The sequence below is a fragment of the Haliotis asinina genome, chromosome 10, assembly GCF_037392515.1.
Source record: "Haliotis asinina isolate JCU_RB_2024 chromosome 10, JCU_Hal_asi_v2, whole genome shotgun sequence".
NCBI classification, from domain to species: Eukaryota; Metazoa; Mollusca; class Gastropoda; order Lepetellida; family Haliotidae; genus Haliotis; species Haliotis asinina.
Window position 1 is genome coordinate 4,879,192 of NC_090289.1, and position 26,182 is coordinate 4,905,373.

At 40.8% G+C, this 26,182-nt stretch overlaps 1 protein-coding gene across 1 annotated transcript in view; it reads left to right on the plus strand.

The window, feature by feature from the left end:
• Positions 1 to 424: 424 nt before the first annotated feature.
• LOC137298919 (carbohydrate sulfotransferase 11-like) overlaps positions 425 to 26,182 on the plus strand; it is a 63,409-nt gene continuing 37,651 nt past the window's right edge. Inside the window, exons 1-2 of the mRNA XM_067831294.1 lie at positions 425 to 735; positions 17,393 to 17,540. The gene's annotated coding sequence lies outside the window, so the exon portion shown is untranslated. The remainder of the gene's footprint in view (positions 736 to 17,392; positions 17,541 to 26,182) is intronic.

The window sequence follows — 26,182 nt, forward strand, 5'->3', positions numbered from 1 at the left end:
TCCAATGTGTAACCGTATATCACCTGACATTACCAAATTACCATGTCGGACTTCAGCTTGGCGTTCCTCGACGACTTGTAAAACACCACAATGGGTGTGCGCCCAGCTTATGGTGTAGGCAATGTTTTCAGCCAACAATGAAAAAGTGTCCTCATGCCTCAAGGGCTACCCATCAAGCACAACATTCGTTGTATTCGTCAAAGAAGCGATTGGGTATACCCCCATTGAAAACATTCATGATTTAATACAAATCCAACAACCCAACACAAAACTGACATGGGCTATATTCAGTATGGAATAAAGGCAGGTTCAGTTTTATATGGATTCAGAGTCCAAACGACCAGGTAAACAGTTAATACATTAAATGTTCGAAGACGTTGTGAAATCTCCCGCGACGAACACGTGACTCACAAGCCGGCGTTTCACTACAGATTTTTTGCCCACCTAAACAGCAGACATTGTCCCGCGTTATAACCGGGTGGGTTGGGCAAGGAGTGCCAGAAAGGGACTGATGGTTTGTCTCCTCAAGGAAGACCGTCCATATTCATTAAAAACAATAACAGTAACAATTATAAAGGCCCCGGGTAGTCTGTCGGGTGGATATTTGAACGCCCACCCAAAGCTGTTACAGAAACTCGATAACAACGTGTCATTCATAACAGGAGCTCCTTCCATGCGAGTATTCATACACGGATTACTCCTGGCGTGGCGACGTGACTAGCGGGTTCTCTACAGGTATGTTGATGATTGTCGTTTCTTATCAACCGTCCACACATTTGTGTTTCTGAGAACGATGATATTGTTATTGTTTGTATTTTTCCCTTTTTAATCAGTTTATCCTGACAACTTAACACCGTTTTTCTATAACTATTGAACTTATTTGGCAATACCACAAAATATGACTATCCACCTTTTCACCTCCGGTTGTCGTGGACATAAAGTATGTCACCTTTTACCTCGTTACAACATTCGTTGTTGTTGCTGTTGTTATTGCTCCTGCTGGTGCTGGCAAATTGATTTATTGACATCTAGTCGTTTAAGAATGGTCTGGGACGTGTATAAACACAATTTAGTACTATACCACACCGATTACTCATCAAAGTGGTTGAATCCCACGAAATTAGTGCCCGTCTCCAACACATCACATATTTGCTATTGTAAATACACAATACAGTACATTAACACAGAACGTTCCTACAAAATAAATAATAAATTACTTTTTATATATTTACATGTTCCCGTACCGCTATTGGGGCCATTTTGGCTTAAGCGTTTCTTTGTAGCGATATTGACGTAAGTATTTATACTTACTTGGTCAAGACGTCTCCACTTCAATAGGCCAATTATGATCACTGGGTACACACAACTCGGCACACACTCTTGAATGCAGTAGCCCATGTGTTGACTGAGGTGACCTATCTGTGTTAGTGACAGGCTCAGAAATGCATTTGTCTATGGCCTCTGCTTTCTACTGTACATAAAGTTGTGAGTGATTACTATTGAATGTATGAACACGACATAAAGGCGTCTGGCTCCAGATGATATCAGAGGGTGAAGTCATTGGTGTCATTGGTCTTGGTACCTGTAATTAAGTCTCATTTTGGCACAGGTAAACTTGGTCGTTGTTCGATAAACGGGAATATCGATTAAAGCTTCCGTTTATTTGAAATAGAGTGAGTGAGGGTGTGTAGGTCTGAGGTCTATCGCTTTAGCAATAGCCCACACATAAATGGTAGGCACAAGGATTAAATTGTGACATTCCCCTGTGGTAGGGATCGAACCATGACTGTAAATCATATGGACAAAGCAAAATATGAACAGAAGAAAGGGGATGTGGGGGAGGAGAAGGGCGAAGAGGTCCACTTCTCGTGTCAGGTGTAAATAACGTAATGTAATGTGTAAATGCTTGTTGTTTTACCTTTTGTGTGCGCATGTTAAGGGGTTTTAGTTATTTCTCTTCACCTAAGCAACCACCATACTTAAACATTATATTCCCTGATATATCAATGGTGTCAAATAATGGTCAAAATGCGTTTGTTTGCTGATTCTGCTAAGGTCCGGGGCGATCCCATGCTGCAACGTTGTCATATACAATATCAACAGTTTTCACTCGTCAGCTCTACAAGTATACATTTAGTCACTCAGGGGTGTTGTGTTTACAAAATGAATTTGCGTATCAATAAACAAAAGAAACAAAAATCAAACCAAGCAACGCTGAGATCGTGTGATACAAGTAGTCCCTCTTACACAACCTCCAGCAGTTGAACAAGTTACTGACAGATAACCTCATATTTCTTTAAATCTGTGAGCACGGACAAGCAAAACACACAATACGTTTTTGTATGATCAGAGTATACGTGAAGAGTCCTATGTAGTTCCCACTGTAGATGGTCGTGGTCAGTCCTCTGTGTCGGTTGTTCGAGGTGTTGAATGGAGTGGGCGGTTACGCATGTCGTCGCCCCGACTGCTCAGAAAGTTGATTATAACGTCAAACACTTGTTTTAACCCCGTGTTATCCGAGGGGATAAGTAATTATATTTGTTAACAGGCACATGTGGCATAATTATATAATTATATTCACCTTGATAAGAAATATGTATGCTCCAGGTGTCGTGTCACCTATAAAAATCAGCAATATGTGACGTCATAACGTAGCATAACAAGAGAAGACTGAGCATGGTGTTTGCGGATCATGTTCGTCGATACAAAGTCGTAAACGTACAAGATCAGGCCTGGGCCCCGTTTCACAAAACTCTCGTAAGCCTAAGGTCTCGTAACTTTTCTCGTAACATTTGTACCTGGCATACTGTAACATAGGAGGTGCAAAGGCTACGGGAAAAGTTACGAGACCTTAGGCTTACGAGAGTTTTGTGAAACGGGGCCCTGGTCTGCTAGCCACGTATGTCTTTTCAAACATCATGAATTATATGTTCAATGAACAATTAGTGGTCCAGTAGTGGAGATGAAGTTTAGTCCCAGTTGGATCGGCTGACGGAACCCCAAAATTCGTCCCATTAATGCTCCCTCATTGTGAAGCCGTGTTTAGCCAGAGCTTAACATCTATGATCTAAATTACTTTCATCCCACATTTTGTTTTAGAGGTGTTCCTGAAATATGCCTCACGCGAATAGTCTGTTGGAAGTAATGAGCAAAATGAACAGTTTGTTTTGCATAAAATACAACAAGGTCAAAACTTAATAGTGGAAATGAATAAATTATTTGATGGTGATTACTAAGTAAAACGTTTTTGTTTGTTTTATTAATTCTGCTTCTGCTTCTGCTTCCGCTTATATACCGCAGTCGAAGACACACCTAATCCCACCCCTCGCAAATCAGAAACATCCCCTTCTAAAATAACACTAAAATCGACTTTAACCTTTCCCGTTCTCACTTTCCAGTACACGTAGCTAACAACCCACATAATATTAACCCTTAGGAATAGTAGGGATAGTATTTGACAGTACCAGTATCTGTAACCCATTGTCATGCTGGGCAGCTGTGGAATCTGTTTTGCCGTTCAAGCTGATATTGAATAGTTTCAATACTGATTTGTATAGTGCGTTACTCCCACAAACATCAATATGTGGATATTAAGCCAGCGAAAGAATGGATGTATATTAACAGAGATTATCGGCTGTTATGTAAACCATTGTTCGCCACACTGTCGGCGAATATATGCGCCGGAACGACCGTATGCAGGATTTAGTGTTTAATATAATAATGCCCTCAGTAAGAAACAACACAGAAATAATATCCTTTCACACCATAAGGATGTTGTTTCCAATTTGACTACACTGTGGTTGACAACAAATTTATATGTTATTTACTCTGACACAAACTTTGGTGAGGTACGTTTTATGTTTTGCTTTTGTTTGTTTTGTTGGGCAATTATTCATTCTTTCTTTCTTTCTTCATTTATTTATTTATTTATTTATTTATTTATTTATTTATTTATTTATTTATTTATTTATTTATTTATTTATTTATTTATTTATTTATTTATTTATTTATTTATTTACGATTTTGCTATGTTCGACGAACCACACACGTACCTTTTCCTAAGTGAATATTGCCAAATAACCGATTGGTTATTTCTGACAATGGTACTACTGAGCAATACTTTCACAACACAATACCACAACACTTGCAAAGTGTTTTATCTTCATCGCGTACAACAGATACCTTTCACGAAGGTTTGAACTTTACACGAGATCGTGACTGGATATCCGGATGTCTTAGCAATGTGCACTATATATATCTCATTTAATCACAGCATCTTCCGTACTGTAGTTAAGTGTCTGATTCACACCCAAAAATTTATTCATTTACATAATAACAGAAAGACATTTCATAATTGACAACAATAGATGTGGATGAATTGTTTGCCCTTCTTCAAAGCAGCACTCATTTATGGTGTTCTGTGTGCGTTATCCTGTTTACAATATCGTAACTGACATTACGGGTACAACCTCCCTCCAGGAGATGTTCACGCTGGGTGGGTTCAGCGAACGGCGAGACTTACGAAGGCCTAACTCTTCATCCGTTCTAAAATCGCTGTCATAATTAGGCGTCTTTGCGCATGTCTGGACTCATGATATTTATGTGACTAAGCTCAGTCCAGATCAGTCCCACACATAAAGAGAGCACACCTTTAGTGTTTAATAGTCATGCATCAAGGGTAATTGTCGAGGGCGTCTCTTTGCGTTAACTTGCGTTTGTTGACATAATTATACTGTATTCTCAACATAATACACGTGTTTAGATATAATTGTGTGTATTTTAACCTATGACGTCACCTCTGCTTGTCCTGTGAGTTAGGGGGAGAAAATCCGTTTGTACTTATTCTAATAAGTGTTCATGTATATACGTGTAGACTACAACATTTCGAGAAGAATGTTGGAAGTAAATAGTGATGACTTATCAATGGAATGTTGGAGGATGATAATGGTTCTTTCTTATCAGGGATTTATGTTTTGTCTTTGTCTCTCACTTGTTTGCCCTCTTTGTTAACTGTGTCTTTGGTCTTGGCTAACTTTGTTGTCTTCGCTTGTTAACTTTGTTAGCTAACTTAGACTGTTACCTTTTGTTATTGATAATGTCACATTAATTAACATTTGATGTTATGGGACACAGAGTTTTAAAGCGCAGAGTATGGATTTGAACTCACGCCTTGAACATAGGCTATGTATTTTCACCTGTTGAAGTTGGGTTAGAGAGTTGCCTGCACTTTGTTTTGTTTCCCTGTGTTTTTGATTGAAGACGGTGGATTTCAGCAATTTATAAACGCTGTGGCATGGCTTTTGTTAGAATTGGCTGTACATGTATAGTAGGTATATAAAGAAGGTATTGCAGAGCAATGTGCAGACCGAATACTTTGGATTTACGTCCATCTGTCTTGTAGCAACAACGTTTCAACAGGCCTCGTCCCTACTGAAGTTTGAAATTTCTAAACCCTAACGCTTTCTTAACATTGTCTGTTTTCATTGTTACTTTGGTCTATTGTCGTTCTTTAATTTGGCTTCTATCTTAGATTCTTAGCTGACATTGTGTGTGACTCCATATTGAAATGAAAACATATGGCATATTCCAGAGAACCATAGACATGTGGCTGTTGGTAAAACTGTTTTGTGTGTTGTTAATGCATAACAGTTTTGTGTACTACACCATGGTGATCCATAAATCGATATAGAGGTAATCGAGCTGGTACATTCTGATGGTGAATATCGTGTATCAGGAAGCGGGGTGACCTACTACAGTGTAGTTAAACTTGGATGCTTTTCGAGCTAAAAGTTGTTTTAGATACGATGTGTATTTTTCTGCGAAGTTACCGATTCAGTTGTGTAACAGAATGATATTTTTTAAATTTTTATATCCGTATTTTTCTGTGGTTTATGAGTAAATATTTGTTTGAACGAGTAGTGGCTTGGTTTTCGCCCTGGTTCTTTCTCCAATTTACAAATGCTGATGAACCTGTAATCGCTATTTCTTAAAGGAGCACTATGCTTGGGCAAACTTTGAGTACTCGTCTGTTTTCAGTACTTATAACCTCCTGCAGCCCAAACTGCAACATGGGTTTCAATTCAACTCGAACGCTACATACACACAGATTGTGGTCACGTTTCACAACCGACTCTGTTCACAGCCTCTTTACAATGTCCGAATGGGACACACCGTCAAGATCCAATATAATCGCACATTCCCATATGTAAATTAAACTATTTCCAGGTCAAAGTCCCTGATCCAGAAAGATGGCGTATTAGAATTGTAGCAGGAAGTCAGTAACATGGTCCTCTCCTGGTGTTTACCTGTCTAATATGGACACGATTTTCAAATCTAACTCATGTTGAAGGTAACGCCGCCCACAAGTGCGCAACACCCGGTTAACATCAATGACATACCAAGTTTCGGGAAGACTAACTGTCAGGTAAAGAGTACGGTCACACCGACACTGAACATCATTTCGTAATCAGATTAAATACACAGGTTCTCGACGAAAGGTTGTTTGTTCGTAAGGTGACGGTCTTACATAAGAAGGTGACTACTTGCTGTCAACTATTTCAAGAAAGATATGTTTTTGTTCCAGGAAAATATAGTTGTGTTTCGACCCCTCTTTCCTTCCTCGCCACCCTACTCCAATTTTCCTTTAAAATACATTTATTTCATGACAACAAACAGTTATTTTTGACTGCCTTACCCACAGAAAGGCCATTCCTACACAGAAGAAAACTGCAGGAAAGTTACACATATTATCGCAGATACTTGCTACCATCTTTACGCACTGAGTCTATTTACCACTATGTTGGTACTCATACTGACGTCCGCCATATAGCTGGAATATTGCTGAGTGCGGCGTTAAACTAAACTCACTCACTTATACTGTTTGCACAACTTCTTTGTATGCTCTAACTCACAATGTTAATCTATATGTAGATACATTTTGTTACTCGCTTACCACGATGTTATTGATTACAATATTTACCGCTTTGGCCATACAGGTTACTTCTATGCGATGCTATTCCTATATTTTCAATTAAAAATCACACTGGAGCAAAACTGTCTGTGAATAGTTGGGTTTCTCTGTAAATATTTGGATTTAGTCCGATTTCGTTTGTTCAATACCATACAAGACCATCTGGGCCCGGAGAAATATATTATTGTATTCTGTGTAATGGCCCTGCAAGATAATAAATACGGTTTCTATTTCATTTCCAAATAATTCCATGATGACTCGGCTGTAATTCTTTTAAAACCAATATAAACATAGAAATATCATGTCAGTGGCAGTGGCAGTGGCAGTGGCAGTGGCAGAATCCTATTGTCCTGGTTACCAAGATACACCAAGATACACACCTGTCTTGTAAGACTGACGGCGCCCAAAATTGTAAATGTCTACGTGTCAGCAATGTTGCTCAGGCATCCTTGTACAGTCTGGTATCCCTGTGGCACAGTACTCTCTTATAACTGTCGGTCAGGCAACCTCATTCTAATCTATTACTGCTGTATACAAAATAACTTATACCCTGAAAGTCACGGGAGTTCGGGTCAAACATATGTTCCGTCAGGGCAATTTGTGACGGGAGCCTCCAATAAGATGTATTTTATATAACAATGCATCAATGTGGCTAATTTTCAACGATTCATTAACCCGATAAAGCGTCCGTAACCGAATCGTGCCGTTCCGCTGTTACACAAGCTTGATTGTGAATGATGATTCCACCATGTTTTATGCACGGCTTTTGTATCAACATTTTCATGCGTGTCAGTGTTCTGAAAGGACTATATTTTTTCCGAAACATACGTAATCCATATCTTTAAGTACTCATATCAACAGTAATTATCCAGTGATAATACAAGCTAAATCATACATATTTGTACCGCCAGTATAAACCTCAGTCAGTGTCAGTGACATTTACCTGTAACATGTGAGGCATCAATAGTGTGCTTTGTTTATCAGGGTGCGTCTTACCGGGTCACAGTCGAACAGAAGTTTTTCAAACGTTTCGTCATCTACGTCTGGCCATGTTGCAGACCTTCCGTACCTTTTGACAGATTTGAGAACCACTGGTTTCCTTTTTCTCATGCTAGTGCTTCTTTCGTTCTTTTGTAGTTGAACCAGAAGCAACTGTGTCGATTCCAGTCTATTTCCTGGAAGAAATATATATCCTTTCCCGAAAACCTTAATCCTCTAAATTGTGAAAATCAGGGAGCCTATATAGAGGGGGAGAAGAAACTCCTCCAAAAGCCGCTGAACGTATGTCTCGGGTCGTGAGCAGTGTAACCAATATGGTGGCAGCATAGTATTTAAGATTGAGCCCGGTTTATTTTCACCAGCTGATTAAGTTCGCTGAGTGTTGTAACAACTGAAACCCAACATGAAGAAGATAGGTTAACTATTTTGTCTCTTCAGTTTAAGTCAAATAATTGGTATTAGTGTCCGTATTAGGACAGTAGATTTGTAGTAAAGTTTCAAGTCGGTAAGTTATAGCTCACTGGCTTATATTCTCGATTCACCGCGAAAATAGACTAGATTGTGCCGATAAAAACTTCTTTCACACATTCGTTTATTTTTTAGGAGAACATACCTTTAATTCAAAGGTATTTCCAAGTAATAGTGACAGTGTTATGACTTAAAAATTGTTAGGGTGTAATTGAGGAGTGTAAAAAAATATGACATTTCGCTATACGCCGTTGTTTGAGTATTCCTTGTTACTTCCTCAAAAACATCTTTCACATACACCTTTAATTCATATGAGGAGAATATACTATCGGGTGAAATGTGTTTGTAAATAATAGTGATAGTTTCATAATCTAAAAAAGAATGTTAGGGTGTATTTGAGGTGTGTGAAAAATGTGACATATCGCCGATCTGCTCTGATCCGCCATTGAAATACTATATGCCGTTGTGTGAGTGTTTCCAGTTATTACGTCAAAAACATCTTTCACATACACCTTTAATTCCTATGAGGAGAATATACTATCAGGTGAAATGTGTTTCCAAGTAATAGTGATAGTTCCATAATCTAAAACAAACTGTTAGGGTGTATTTGAGGTGTGTGAAAAATATGACATATTGCCAATCTGATCTGATTCGCCATCGATGCTTGAGGGTTATAGTTCCATAACTTCTTTCTTTCTTGTGGATCTTAATTATTATTTGACAAAACTGGAAAGGTGTTTTAGAACGCTTTGTGAGAGTTTTACACTATATTTTTAGGGCAGTATGACAATGTCAGTTAACATTTTGTTAATGTCCACTCCATTCCCCACATGCAACAAGATATCTGAATTAATTATTAATGTAACCAAAAATGTTTCAAAGTAGATATTTTAAAAGGACAGCTGACGTTAACACGTGTTCTCGCAGTACTTTTGTGTTCTTTAACATGTTTTGGGATGGAACGCCGCGGTGTATCATTTATTCTTTCATTCATTGACATATGTGCTTCTTTCTTTCAGTCTTTTTCTTTATTTCGTTCATTCAGTCACATAATTCTTGATCTTAATTCTTACTATAATTCATTCATTCGTTGTAAAATTCCGACTGATACAATAAACTGACTGAGGTTCTGTTAAACCAGGGATAATCTACAACGTATATACTCTATATAGTGTCCCTGGTTAAACACAACTGAAGTTGCACTACGAACGAGCCAAGTCACTGTGTGCGTTGGAGCATGATTAGGCACACGTTAATTAGTACAAATGGTAAAGAAAGCAAGCGAGTGACCTATCCCTGTTGTAGAGTATCTCTGTAAAAATGTAGAAAGAAAATAAGAGTTTTTTAGGAACAGTCATCTATACAGTTCATCAATACATTAAATGATAAATGTGTATGCTATTTGGTATAACCTAACAACCTGTGTAAAGTCCAGGTACTCTGCAGTCCAAGTCCAGATACTCTACAGTCCAAATCCAGGTACTCTAACTCCAAGTCCAGATACTCTGCTGTCCAAATCCAGACATTCTGCGTAATAGTCAGTCTCGCAGTCACACAATTTCCTTCCGCCAGTACTAACTCTAATTGAAACCTCTAATCTCTAATTGAAACCTCTAATCTCTAATTCAGCTTTTCCAAAAGGTTAACGTATGTTGTGCACAAACGTACTCTAGTGTCTCTTGGAGTCCTTAACAATTTCAGAGTGACTGCTTGTTTTTATTCAAGTTCTACATTTTGATGGTTAGTCTAGCCGTATAGAGACTGCCTTGATTTCCAACTTGGGCAGTATCCGTCCTCACCAGGAATTATATGTTTATACCACTCATATTATTTACATATGCTTTGCTTCAATAAAATAATATGACTAGATGTTATCTGGATGAGTCAGTCTCGATCAGCGCTTACATACATCCAGGGCGTCTGATCCGAATGTATTTTCCATTAGGTCGTCAACGCGATCTCACAATGCAAACAGAAGTTTTTACAGATATGCAAAATTATATGCATGTGTACCTTCTCAGGCCGTGGGAGAGATATGTACCGTTATGCTTGTGTAATAGACATCCATGTTTATTTCATTGCAAGTCTTGTCTACAAGTACCACTGGCTCCAGTGGAGGGGGTCGACCGTTCAGAATCAATTAATATGTTTTCGATTTTTCATATTATTTCATTATGGAATAAAACGTTTGTACTCGTGTGAGCCAGGAGTGAGTGAAACCCTTGAGCATCGTGTTAACAATACAAGGGTCGAAATCCTGGGGATTCTGGCACATTCAAGGCACGTAATTTTTCTTATGGATTCTCTTCCCGCCTCCCAAGAGGTTACTGAACGCATATCCCTGGGCATCATTAAATAATCTTTGATACTTAATCCGGACAGTTGTGGATGGATTATCAGTGATTCATGGTATTCAAATCTAGGATTGACCAGCTGAGTTTGCCGTTGACTTGAGCTGAGGGCACTGCATCCACACAACGTTGTGCGTCCTGATCAAAATGTATAGCCCTATATTTTAACTACAATATAAGTAATTGCCACCATATAAAAAATGTGACAACCAACAAACGGAGTCAAGGGTCTTAACTCTAGTGACTGACTAGTCTTAGTTTTGGGGAACTGCAGAAAACAAAAGCTGTGGGAGCCGAGTGTTTCGGGCTTTAGGACTGGCGTTCATTTCTAAGACTGCTAACCAGTTCATCAGAAAATAGCATTAGGATCAATTTGGACTTTCAACGGAGCACAGTTTTAATGTTAGTTTCTCTACTCTTTGTGTTGTATTTGACACATTGGTCTCACGGGTAACCTGTCTTGCTGACATATTCATTTCGATTCATTTACCATCCTGGAAGGAAGGCAGAGTCGGGTGTGATGGCATGGCAATTTTTGTAAACGATTATCTTGATCCAACTACAAGAAATGCGCACAGTATATTTCAACAAGGAAATTACCAGATTACTGCTATGCACAACAAATTGTTACACCTTTTCCCAGGGAACACATTTTCTTTATTCCACATATCTTGAGAAAAATAAGAGCGACCAAACCCTTTCCTAATCCAAGGACATATGTGCTAAAAGCAGAGTCGATGGTAAAATTGTAACTGTCATGAGTATGTATTTGTTTGTCAGAAGAGTCAATTACAAACCTCATTCTCCTTGGCGACGTTCATTTTCACTTATATTTTCTTACTACGTACGAAGTTAGCCCAGGAGTAGATACCACACTCTTTGTAAGAACGTCAGATACGTGGATAACAATATGCTGTTGATTTATTTCCCCCTCAGGGCACCAGTAAAATCCAGTTCCGATTTGTCGTGCCTCACTACCGAGGATGAAGCGGCATGTCAGACAATGAGACGAACGATGTGATCTTAAGTAGGGTACAGTGCTATCTCCACCCGCGATCACATACTCGGGGTCAGCTGTGAAACCGGACACCCTGCCTATTGACCACCGGTAGCTTAGTGTGACGTGGCTTTTGACGCCGACATAATGGCCACTCTGTCAGGGGAGTTAAAAGATAAGCATTCGTATAGAAGATACCACTCATTGTTGTAGCTATGAGAAAAGAGTGTTCAAATACGGTGTTCTTAGCGCCAAGTCCACCAAAGCACGTGTGCTAATGACAACACCCTGTTGTAATAAGGGCACGGGTGGTCCAGTTGTCCTTCAGATGGGCCCAAAAACACAGACATTGCTCCCATTTCATTTATACACGCTGTCATATGAAGAATACGATGACCAAGGCATGGTTCAGACTTACTCACTCACTCACTCACTCACTCAGTCGTTTACTCACATGGTTTACATACCAACCAACCACTCACTCAGGTGATAAAGTGTCATAACATGTAAAGTCCCAGGTCCTCATGCCCTCTTTAACTCGAACTCAGTCGTCGCAATGTATCGCCTGAGACAATGAAACAGAAATGCTTGTATGTTCCAACACTTCAGTTGTCACTCTGTTTCACTCGAAGTAAGGGTATCTCAGTGCCCAGGCATATAGTGACGTATAGTAAGTCTGGAAGACAGATGGTGTATTGGAAAGAGCGTTTGTCACTAAGACTACAGATATACTGTAGTGGATATAGAATGACGAATTCTCGTAGGTCAAATACCAGGGTGACTTAAACCCCACACCCCGCAGACAAGGTGACCGCAATGGGGGACTTTGTGGTGAACAATCATAGCCGACAGAGCATGTAAGTTACAGTAAGTTATAGCTGCACACTCATAGTAATGAATAGACAGCTAACAGGCAAGGGTAGATCCGAAGGGTAGATCTGCAATACTCAAAACGACACTTCAGTAGTCTAGGGTGGACCCCATTACTCAAGAAAGGACCCTCCGATGGTCAGTGGTCACGGGGCGACAGGCCATAGTTAAGGGTTGATCACCAGTCAAGGCTTTTACCTCATAATCAAGGCCGAACCACCAATAGTCATCTGGCGCTATGTGCTACTTAATTCTTTCGATGATGATGATGATGATGATGAAGGGAAGACCCTAGTGGTCAAGGGTTATCGGTTGTCAAGTAGTAAGGGTTGCAGTCTGCAGCAGTCAAGGACAGAAGACGGTTATGCATCAATAGTCGGGATAGAGGGTTCTAATGGTCGCAGTATGAGGAGGTAGAGTAGTATTTATGTGATGAATATTAAGAAGCATTATATAGGCTGTACCAGGGTGGGGAGAGGTGGGATAGCAATAACTGAGTAGTGAGGGCGGACGGTATTTCCGATATGGTCATGCATGAATCAGGAGGTCGTCATGTTGACAACTTAATCACAAAATGGCGACACGGTCACAATAGACCCACCAGTAATTGGACGGAGACTGAACGCGATTTAAGGCGAGTTCGTGAGACATCATCTCAGGTCCTGGGATAGGATCATCTGTTCACGTTTAGGTGTCGCCGATTTCAGCAGTTGATCCCTTATTCCGTTTGCACGTATCTGAAGCACAACGCAGTGTCTAGTTCCCAGTGGGACGCCCGTGGATCTCTGCCGAGATCTAGCTTATGGGGTTTGAGCAACAATTCACTCTGTACAACCCACCAGGATGCATGATTAAGGTGAACCTTACACAGTGGACATTTCTTCTGCAGTGCCATTGACGTTAATCATGAATGGCACTAGAACAGTGCCTTTCGTCCGTGTTTAGTGAAGCGAGTTCTGATATCTACTTACAAAATATACGTTAATTGTTTCCTGACCATTTCCGACTCTGCGTGATTTCTGAACAGTGATATTAACATTACTTGTCAGTTTCCAGAAGTACTGTACCTGAATTAACTGACTTGGGTAGGCAAGTTGTTAGTGCGTTGTCGCGTGACCCTGAAACCCTGGTTTTATTCCCAGTATGGGTCAATTAATGAAACTTTCTCTTGGCTGTGTGCAGGTGACCTAGAATTCTAACATGCTGTAACTCGCTGCAGAGCTTTGTCCCATAGGTTTGTCAGAAACCTTTTGTTTTGGGTTCGAATCCTAGATTTCCTAATAGTTCGGGTTTCCTGCACCATGTTTGTAAATGTCAAAGCCTGTTTCATGACTATCCGTTACATAACCGTCAACAGCGACCAGTCAACAAAATCACTCACTAATACAAAACCACACTTCCTCTGGTGTCATTGCACACCGTAACAACACTACCTGGTTCTACCTTAACAATATCATCTCATCTTTATAAAATTTAACGTTTTTAATCATCGGGGCGGTGGGGTAACCTGGCTTTATGGTGTTCGCTCGTCAGGCCGACGACTCGGGTTCTATTTCATGTAGTTACACTGCGTGGAGCCCATTTCTAGTGTCCCACGCAGTGACATTGCTGGGACGTTGCTAAAAGTGACTGCTCACTCTTCATTCTTCATCAACAATGCTATTTTGAGCCAGTGTTAGTCTACATATAATACAACTGTTCTTCCGATGGAAGTGGGAAATTCGGTGACCGCATACTCTGTCACCGTTGACGGTATTTCTATCCCAGTGCCCTACTTTTAAAAAAACAAATACCGCTCACTTCTTTTCTTTGCTTTCCCCGCCGTCGTGTGTGTCCGTGACTGAATGATTTCAACAATCAGATGGCAAAAACAGACATGAATGTGAGGCATCGTGGAAAATTAGGTTTTAAATCAAATGAGGAATATGTTTTTAATCGTTCCAGATTTCGTCACAACATGACGTCGTTTTTCAAACCCTTTTTCCAGTCGCTGACGCAGACTTTCCACATATGGAGATGGCAATCTCCTCATAAATACACCTAATGCCATATCGGTAACATTGCAAGTATGTCACCGACGCTAAATAAAAAGAACAAATCCAGCAACTGTTCCCTTGTTTGGTCGGTCAAATTCTTTGCATCATACATAAAACATAAAAATGAGTAATGTCTCGTCCTGATATTACAAGGGCGACAGACTCAATAAATCTCACCCCGAACTTAACGCTTGACATATGCGGTGTTCAGTAGCGTTCAGCCGGTTCGGTGTACCAGTGTTCGGGTACAAGACAGTGTGTTAATCTCACTACACTGTCACCCGGAAACAAGTTTATCATAGATTATTTTTTGACGAAACACGTCCGTTTGGGTTAGCATAAAAAAACATGAATAGATTCCTCTCACTGTTAGCAAATGATATTTTTTTCTTGTGGTGGCGCAGCGTCATATCCATAACAAAACATCTGACAACTGTTGGAATATTGTTTTATGTGTGGTGTCACCAAAGGAAATAATGATTCTCAAATTATGAATCATTCATGGAGATGTGGAGCTTGCATAGATGTATAGTAACTGGAAATGTGGGTTTTTTCATGTTACGAAAAAGATTTGTGAGTATGCTACAAATTACTGAGCTATACCACATTACTTACTCTATTCAAACTAAAACAATCAATAAACAGTCGAATTTACTTTTTTAATAAATGTTATTTTTGAGATTACACTTTCTTAGTAACATGTATGATTGAAACAATACCTATCACCTTATACGCCTGTCTAATAGTTAAACGAGGACTCGTGCTGTCATAAAGTTAGAAATATAGATATATTGAAAGGATACCATGTTAAGCGCAAGACCATTGACGTAAACCTCTCAGTGTAAGAACACGAGTACTTTATGGGCAGGTTCGGTTATTTCTTTCTTATTAAAAATATATATATATACCTTTACCGAGGAGTTATAATCCTGTCAGTGTACCACGCCACAAGTCATAAACTCTCAAATGCACTACCTGTAGTTTACTCAAGGGTCAAACAATTATATCCCACTTACAAATGTATATGTTTCTTGAAAAAATAATCTAAGTGCCGCGCTGTGTATGGAAGCCCGTTTCGACCACCAATTAGAAATGACTAAACCAGTTTGTGAGTTTATTGTGTTTGATGCCGCATTGAACAGTATCGCAGTTATTTCCCGACAGTAGAGGACACGTGACGCACGTGTTAGGTGTATCCATGTGTCATAATCTGGTTTTAAATGTGGCCTCCTCAGTGAAACTGGTAGAATGGTGAAGAATAACCGGGTCATCACCCCGCGTTAAGATTCCACGATCCTGGATTATCAGCTGTTGATATGGGTTATCAACATGCGCTCTTTCATGTTCAATTCTATTCTTCTACAACCCCTACACAAATGCTATATTTTCAATATCCACCCAAAGTCTATATTATAATCAAAACTATTTCAGCCCGTATATCATTGGCTTCCACCTAGAGCGAACGCCGCGGTGTCCTTGACATCTCCCGAATACACTTCCATATTCATCTATTTATAGAGTGTTTTAACACAGTAAAAAGAAAGTTGGAGTTATTTGCACAAGGTTATACATTCAAACAGCAATAATAATAAATACTTCATCCAGACAATTGTACGCGGGCACGCCCTGCAAAGAGTAGCTCTGTTACTGCACCATGAAAGTAGGGATGGGCAAATAGGGGTGGCATACAAAATGAATCAGAGGGCGCCACCACCCTGCTCTATGGAACAGTCATATTCTCGTGTGAGTTTTATGTGCAAAGTGAATTGCATGAATGTAAAACCTTGGCCTCCCCAAATAATAGTACAAGGTACACAAGGTAGGCTCGTGAACAAAGGACAATCACCTTCTGTTTACTGTATCTGCAGTAGATCACGGCCATTTTGCTTGTTTCAAAAAGTGTTTACTGGTTAAAGTTTTTGAATGAACATCTAGTTTGGAAGTTTCGGTTCAACAAGTATGTCATATTACATGGTCCGCCCCATCAACGTGGGGTGGAGTTTGGAGGGTAGCCTAGCTCGGAGGCCTGGGTTGATTTCTCAGATTTGTACAATGGGTAAAGCCCATTTCCGGTGCCCCCCACTGAGAGATTTCTGACATCGGCGCGAAGCCCAACCCTCACCCTCCCAACTGTGGTAGCAGACTAATCACTAACTACTCAAACAGTCACTATGATGACATACACTAAGGTGAAAATGAACGGCAGGACACAACCTTGCCACTTGTGTAAATTTCTCTGCAGCAAAACGAAAAACACTTTTGGGGGTATCCAAATATTTTGTTAACCGTAATATAGATAAATGAACTTTATTCCGCGGTTTCGTTGCTGTTCGTGGCATACGTTGTGTAACGGCATAATGTATGATGTAAAGCCACTTATTCGGCTGGTGTAGCTTCAGATAGACTCAAAAATACCATACAACACTAGATGCCTGGTACGTCTTCCAGACCATTCACCCAGTCGAACGAAAATTGGAGTGATGTTATCCCCCACACAACTGGTTTCAATTTATCAGTCGCTTGTTGATAGATTTTATCAGGTGGAGTCAAATGATATCTTTCTGTCATCAAAGACCTGCACACGGTGTACTGGGGCGCTTAACGGAAGGCGGCACCGCTCATGCGTAGCAGCAAAGCGTATGCCGTTAAATATAACTGGGTTGAGAAAGACTGTGTCTCAAACCGATGTCTCATGTTACAGCGGGAAGCTGACAGTAGTGAGCGATACGGGAACATACGACACAACTTCCCTCAAGACTGATTACAGGTGTGTGAGTGACAAGCACCCCGTCATGGATTAAATACCCGGAAAAAGACAGGTGGACACTGTGATTCTGGGCAGTTTAAAGGTAAATATAATCTTTTCAAGTGACATTGATACCACGTCTTTGCTAACGACATCTACCGCTAGAAACATAAATGTACATTTGTATTTTGTTTGCCATTATTATCAGTGATAATGAATTCGATATAGTGACAACGTTGATCCTGGTGTATTCGTTTACAACAAATCCAATTACTGATATATTGGAACATCTATCATGTTCCAGCACATCGTTATAGACACTTAAAATAGGTATGCTTTCTGATTGGTATTATCACGACTCTACATCCACAATAAATACTTATAAATTTATATACAGACAATCCAACACCAAATATACTACTAGGGCAAATGGAATCAGCCTGACGAAATTTACGAATCAGTTTTAGAAAATAAACTTAGACCTAGAATCTCCCTAGTATCAAGTTTGTGTTGTGCAGATACAGTTAAACAATCTAGTTCCACATATGTTGTATATACCCAAAACACACAAAGATACATCTGAAATTCGCGGTTTTGAGAGACAATTGCATTTGTCTAGCCGACTGCATCACGGATAGTTGGATTAAGTGGTCTCAGATACTTCGTTACATCCGAGCTTGAAGGACTGTAATTCGAGATATCCGTAGTTAAAGGGAAGTGGTGCCTTATATCGTGCACCCAGGGCCCCATTTCACAAAGAGATCTTAGATCGTAACTCCCACACTAGACATAGCGTTACGATCGCTTTGTGAACGTGTCCCGGGTATTTCGGAGGCATTTTCAGTGAGTTCCATCATAAATACTTCATAGACCCAACAGTAGGTCGCCCATTTCATCCGCCGGGCTGTAGAGTATACCGGGCTTCTGATGACTCTTGCATGACGCAGCAGTTTAATAAATGCAATAATTACTTTCTTTACGTACATGTATATTTCTTTTCCATTTTAACCTTTAAGTCAGTATATACCCCTTCTAAGCAATAAATAAATCATCACACACTTACTGTCGTCATGACGCTTTGCAGATGTTTTACCAAAGGATAACTTGCCCGAATTAAAGCGATAAAACTATTTCCCTGTTATCCCTGCTTATCACGTGTGTGGGGTTGGGATTTACTTGTTAATTGTGGTGATAACCAGGTGTTCACTAAACGGTGGACGCATTCGTCACAAATACATGCAAGGGAAAGTCAACTGTCTACACGAAAATACACGGGACGTTTTGGTACAACTGGAAATGAGGAATTAAATTTGACTCACCCAGTCGTCAGACGTTCACTGCGCAGGGTGGGGTGACTCATGCGTTCAAGAATGTTCGAATCCCCAATTCTGGTTTGTCATCATCTTACTCTCAGTTGTAGTTCCACGAAAGCTGTAATGATATGGACGATTTAACCACGTAAAGCTGTTACTTTATCGCTAAACTACCTTCCAAGACGCCGTTAGATTCCACACACTCAATGACTGTAGGGATACCGTTTTCTTGGTCAAAACTGTTTTCTTCTTGTTGAAGAGAAATGTACTAATATCCGTTATATCAATTAATCAGTTAAGTGTTCGTTAAGGCGCCGCGGCTGTGACGTCATCATTAACTGGAAGTATGCAAAGGGCAATAAACTTTTACACAACAGAAGAAAAGCAAAAAACAACGACGCTAGAGCCAGATGTGTGTCATTTTTCTCCCAACTTGTGACTATAAGTAACCTGGATCCCGATCCACAGAGCGTTCGTAGCGCTACGACATTCGAAACCACCAGGTAAACTATAGAGTTACGACCGGTTTTGTGGATCTCTAAGATCTCTTTGTTTCCTGCTATATTTGAGTTTACGTTCTCGAGGTTATTATCCTCCTGGGACTGATGACGTGAAGCTAGATGAATGTAGTATACATCTGCCACAGTCACACAGATTTTTTATGTGTTATGAAAAAGTATGACGGATTGTATCGCTCAGTTACTGACGCAAATGCATTAGGAAAACATTATGCACATATGCATTGAAAATACGCTAATGCTAGAAATCTATCCACATATGACATCACAACATGTTATTAAGTCTTGTCATGCAAAATATGCCAGACAGACGAAATGCTTGACAGTCCTTAAAGCAGGGAGCCAATCTCGGATATATGATACAGATTGTCCTGGGTGCTTGTGCGATCCCATGCTCGATACACAAGTGGAACCATCTTGTCAAGATTAATGTTTCGTTTCATGAACTCAGTGCAATGTTTCAGTAGAAGCAACACGCTGAGCAAAACATTTCATCGTGTTAATTGCCACCCTCTTCAAATATCAGTAATTATGATTCAGTTACGTTTTGCGGTAATTTACGAAATATTTGAGATTATTAGCGTTTCATGTATATTTTATCGTAAAATCTTAAGCATTCGAGTCTTTTGAAACTCTCGTTAATGGCTTCTAGACCTCTGTTGAAAAACATCTTTTTTCAAAGGCAAGGTTAAAAGTCCATCTTAAAAGGCGAGAATTTTCGACTCCAGAGCGAATTCAATGAGGCCCGGGAGGCGACAACGCTAGCATATGGTAGAAGTGTAGATGTAGAGCTGTGAACAGTGTGACAGCGTTAACTCAGGCTCTTCCTCGATAGAGTTTAAACTGATTTTTCCACCGATGACAAGCCTTTGTGGGACCTCGTTGAGCGAGTACGATTTTACTTGACTTTCGGCAAGCAAAAATATCCCATTAATGTCAGAACGGTTGAAATCACTTGTATTCAGTTTGAGTAAATGTTGACGTTTAGTTATACCAAAATCATATCACAGGGCACCTGTGATGATCATAGGAGGCCACTGACGCGTTGTCAGGCTCGCTTGCTTGGTTGACACATATCATCGTATCCTAATTGGCTCATGTCATTCAGTGGTCTGTCTGGTCCAGGCTCGCCATGTAACTGGAATACATGTTTTGCTGAGTGAGAAGTTAAACAACAAAGTCAAATCACATATATATTTTTATAGATACATGCATACACAAAATAATTATGAAAATTGTCAACCTTTGTGTAACCTCAACCAAAAAAAGTAAAAGTAAAAGCTATATTCATGTATTATGCACTTCAGTTTGTTAACCGTGAGAAACGTATCCCTCTTAGTAAAAGGATCATTGATTTACCCTGGCCTTTCAGTCTATCGTAACTCCCCGTTCGTCACGTTAGATAAACACGTCAGCATATTCACAAAAGAATATGACGCTGCAAGTTGCACACTTATCAAATTCTTGTTTCCCTTTGTACAGGTAGGCAGACCACGCCTTGACTGCAGATTAACTCGTCTCTGATGAGGCCCTCGGTATCTATAACCCTTGAATCAAATGTTGGACTAAAACAAATATTACATACAGTATCATGAGATTTGAAAACCCATATTAATGATTTAAAGAGGGTCTGAACTCCCTCCACTGTGTCATCTAAAATATATTATCAACACTATTTCAGCTGTGTCACAACATGCCCGCTCCATGTATTGAGGGGCGGTGGGGTGGCATAGGGGTTAAAGAGTCCGCTCATCACGCTGAACAGTCGGATTCGATTACCCACATGGGTACAATGTGAGAAGCCCATTTGAGGCAGGTGCCCTCGGCCATCATATTGCTGGAATACTACTATGCAGCGAAAAATTGTACTCATCACCACTCGTGCTTTGGGCCCTGAGAGACGCAACTCCACTAAACTTAGCGCGGAAGCCCTGTTACAGTCTCTTGGAAGCATCCATGGTGCTTTAGCTGTAACGTCTTGTGACAGGAGAACTGATCTTGGAGTCATTGAGGATAATATACTTTCAGTCAATCCTCTTAACTGGGCTTTGTTGTACAAAACATTTTTTCATGACTTTCAATACTTGTCTCACCTTTTTGGTGTATTTTGTGATGAAGTGACATCTGAGACAAGATGTTACGTTTTTGAGTTGGACTGAAGTTAGTTCAAATCATAGAAGACAGAAGCAGCAACATGCATAGGGGTTCTTGGGGAACGCAACATACCCCTCGCTTCTTGGGGAACGCAACATACCCCTCGCTTCTTGGGGAACACAACATACCCCTCGCTTCTTGGGGAACGCAACATACCCCTCACTTCTTGGGGAACACAACATACCTCGCTTCTTGGGGAACGCAACATACCCCTCGCTTCTTGGGGAACACAACATACCCCTCGCTTCTTGGGGAACACAACATACCCCTCGCTTCTTGGGGAAAACAACATACCTATGGGGTTTAGGGAGCACAACATACCTCTGGGTTCTTGGGGAACACATCATACCTCTGTGTAACGTTTTTGTTAAATACACAAATGTACAGTCCAGTCCAACCAGATATTATATGCATGTTGTCAGTCTGACTAAGAGGCCCTAAGACATGCAGCTGCTTGACTTGCAGAGACTTTATTCGGCTTAATTAAGTAATTTACATGACACCAAACGAGCTAATCACAAGACTCTTTCATCAACTAACTCCACACACCGCCACAAGAGTTAGTTGTTTCTAACAAGCTGCTGGAGAGATATGCCAAGAAACGCTAACGTTACAGGGCAGCCAGTTATTTCAGTTCGCTTCAGATTGTTTGAAGTGCAGAAGCATTTCATTAGACGCGTGTCGTTGATAAACTGTCATAGATAGAGGGAATGAGCACACGTCGGCGTGTTCGGTAAATAACATTAACGTAGAAAAAAGAAATCATCCATATTTTTTCCTATTAACGAAGCGTGTTCGTCTTTTTTCAAACTAAGGGTTTAAAATTTGAGCATATCCACGGCAGCGTTCGGTTGTGGAGAGTGTCGGTGTCTACGTTTGACAGGTGATTAGAGAAATCATTGTCCAAGTCAGCCAACCTTAGACACAAAAGGTCATGTTTCACTCATTCCCATACTAAACTGCTGAGTCTAACTGCCGTCTGTTCAGAATAGCACTAAACGTTTTAACGGCAGTGGTACACGGTTTTGTTGAGTACTTATACTTTGAGAAGGTTGGGGGTATTTTAAAAAGCAAGCGCTGAAAAACCTCAACACTGAGTGACGTATACAATGTCTTGGGGTATTTAATGAAATTTATATCATTTTAGTGGAGAGGATATGGTAAAATCATCCCGAAAAATAGTTTAAGTTTCACCATTTGAAACCGACGAGAGAAGATGTCAGCTGTGTGGTTGAGGTTTGGTTAGCTTGAGATATGATGCTGAGGTATCTTAGATCACAGCTATGCATAGCCACCAGCACTGTCGGCGTAGATATTGTGAGCATCTATGCGCAATACAGTAGTAGTAGTAGTAGTAGTAGTAGTAGTAGTAGTAGTAGTAGTAGTAGTAGTAGTAGTAGTAGTAGTAGTAGTAGTCAAATACATGGACTCACACAAATACATGCATAGAACCTAACCACGACCCGTGGTAGCGTTTACGAACACGCAATTCTCCTGGCCACCCTCTCGTTGTAGAGTGAGAATGCAGTTCACGTCATACACCCCAAACATCCCTATACTTTGTATAATACAGACAGCTGCTTCGTGTTAGATGCCGGCACAAATCTGGCACAAGAGTGAGTGTTTTACTGATCACCAATGTCGATAAAGCGGCGGTGAAATCCAAGAATTATCTTCTCAAACTGTATCGTTCACCATAACCGTTCTAGCATCTCGAATGTCCAACTTTAAGTAATTTCACGCTTGTTAGCTGTATTGCCATGCTCATTGTTAAGACTGTTTAACATAGAGCAGACTGTATGCCGATTTTAGTTTCTCAACTGGTCGGATACTATGAGTATGTGATCTTTGTCAGTTCGATATACGGTGGATGCTGTCAAAACCGGCATCTGTCCCATCCGGCACGTTGTCAACACCGGAATAAAAGCTCAGGTCCATGGCTTGTCTCTTTATCATCAGCTCTACAATCCGGCACTTTGTCTAAACTGGATTATTTATTCAGTCCCAACAGCTTCCACCGTGTCCGTCAGTTCTATAGATCCGTCTGCTCGATAGATTCATCAGTTCGAAATATCCGTCATTTTGTTATAAGCGTGTTGTACAGCAGTTCTCTTTACCTCGTGCTACCTTTGTGGAAAGAGGAATCAGGAAGTTGGAGTTGTCTCGTCGAGCTGCTACTTGTAGATACCTGTAATCCCAGTATCAGGGCACCACAGCTGTATGCAGGAACAGATACTAACATCATCTGGTGTCTGACAGGTCAGGCGACACAGTTTATCAGTTCATTGAACCCTCACAGCAACACCATCTACGCCACCGGACCCTCATGCTGCGATCTAACAACCAACGCCACATTAGACACACACACACACACACACACACACACACACACACACACACACACACACACACACACACACACACCATTCCCTCCACACCACCATCTACGCCACAAGACCCTCATGCTGCGATCTAACAACCACCGCCACTTTAGCCCTCCGCCCTTCCCTCCACAACACCATCTACGCCAACAGACCCTCATGCTGCGATCTAACAACCAACGCCACATTAGCCCTCCGTCACTGTCGTTCATCTACGTCTTCATCACCGACCACATCACCGTCCATCCCAACATTCACGCAGTCGTCCGCACTACATCCTCACAATTAAGCCCCTTCTAGCCCTCACCAACACCCAAGGATGTCAACCCCACCGACATCGCCACGCCTATTCCATAGCTGTTACGCAGGAAATATCGCACATTAGTTTTCTCCCAAGCATTATATTAGACACACATTCCAGCCAACAAAAAAGCACGAGTGTCGGCAATGATGAATGCGAGGGAACATTAACAAACTGGAACCAGTTCCACCATCGTTTTAGTTGTTACTGTTCTAACGCGACATTGGACACATATTTAATTAACTGGTCACTGCAACGTGCCGTAAACTTGGACAAAGTGCTGTGACTGTGTGCCCCAGTCCACCCAGCTGTCAATGGGTACCTTGTAAGGTTGGGAAAGCCACATTACCACGGTGCGCCTTATGGGTACAGGCTGCAGGAGTTGTATGATCCCGAGGGAGTTTTGACTGATAATTGTGCCGTTTGAGACTGACATCCGGTGGTCGAAGGAAAAAAGAAAGCCTTTGCGCAGGTCAAAAGATTATTATTGCACAACAGCGTCTTTGTAAATAAGGATATCCCTATTTCAGTGTACGGTAAAGTCAGCTCGTAGACGGGAACAAAGGGCGACTGACGCTGCGTCCTACTGACAGTACTTAGGAAATGTGTAGCTTTCTATTATATCACGTCATCACGTCATCACGCCACATGTTTGGCGCAGCTCCGTTCCTTCGCAGAAATACGAGCTGGTTGACACAATGAGGCCATGGAGATGGGACTGATTTCGAGATTTTTTGGCATACCACCTTATCGGGCTCGACACGCTCCGTGTAAATATTCGCTTAACGGTCCAATTTTCCTTTGTTTTTTACCGAAAAAAATCTGTTGCGTTTTATGTCTGAGCTATGTCGTATTTGCTGTTATGCGAAATCCAACTTTGGTATTTAGAGGCAAAGTTTTATTTGAAGCAAACGTAGCATTTAAGAATTTTGTTTTATCACAAACGCGTCGTGACTGGATCTGGTGATCCTGGGTTCGAATCCTGGAAAAACCAAGACTTAACAACAAACCAACACCACACCCCTTTCTCCAAACTAAAATGTATTTAGGACCTGCATTATTTCGGACTTCACCCGCCAGTAAGTTACCATGCCATGATATAGCTGAAATACTGATCAAAGTGACGTTAGAGGCACAGTGTCACACACTGTCGGCGAAAAGGCCCGAAAGCAGGCCACGGCATTTCGCGAGACCTTTTTACTTCGGGTGACAAACAACGTTTCATACGTTATCAAATGGCCTCGTGGTTGACAGTAAAGCACCGATAATACTTGGAGGACGAACAAGTTGCCGACCCAACCATTCCAAAATTAGCCAACTAATACGACTGTTGAGCGATGTCACAGCCAAGCATGGCTGTTCGCTTGATAGGGTCTAGTAAAGTCATTTTAGCTGTCGCGCAATTGAACTAGAACTGGTTCCTTAATGTACTATTGTCATCGGAAGTAAGCTGGATCCCGTCTCGTATACTGCAAAATGACGCGCGCAGAGGATGCCGCGAGCCAGTTTAGTACCGGAAATAACAGCAGCCCATCATTTTTACTATGTTATGAATGCTGGGATATACACATTCACATTTACTTCCTACTTATGCAGTAAACGACTTATTATCCCTTACGACTTGCCTGAAATCGATGACTTGAACTTTGAGGCGAATAACTTCCAAACAGAGGATACTTGCCATATATGGGATGTAAACAACTGCTCCGTACATCGAAAACTGACGCACCCGGTGTGGTCGGTGTTTGCCGAACTGTTTTCTATCACAAGTTGTGCGTTGCATATTCGTAGAGAACTTTATGGAGTTCGCCTGAAATAATGTTATTCTGGGTTGGTTGCACAACATCAGATGTTTTCCCATAGACTTCTATAGCCTATAGCAGCCTTTGGCAAAATTTTAAAAAGTGAAATGTTTCTCGGGGATCGGCGCGTCACTTTTATTTGTGCGCGTAACAATCTTCTCTTGGCATGTTAAAAAAATAATTACACTTTGCGATCATTCATCCATTATAAGAATGGGTGTCTGTTGTAAGAACGAGTGTTGCTGAATCTGCAACTCATTAACAGGTGATAAACTT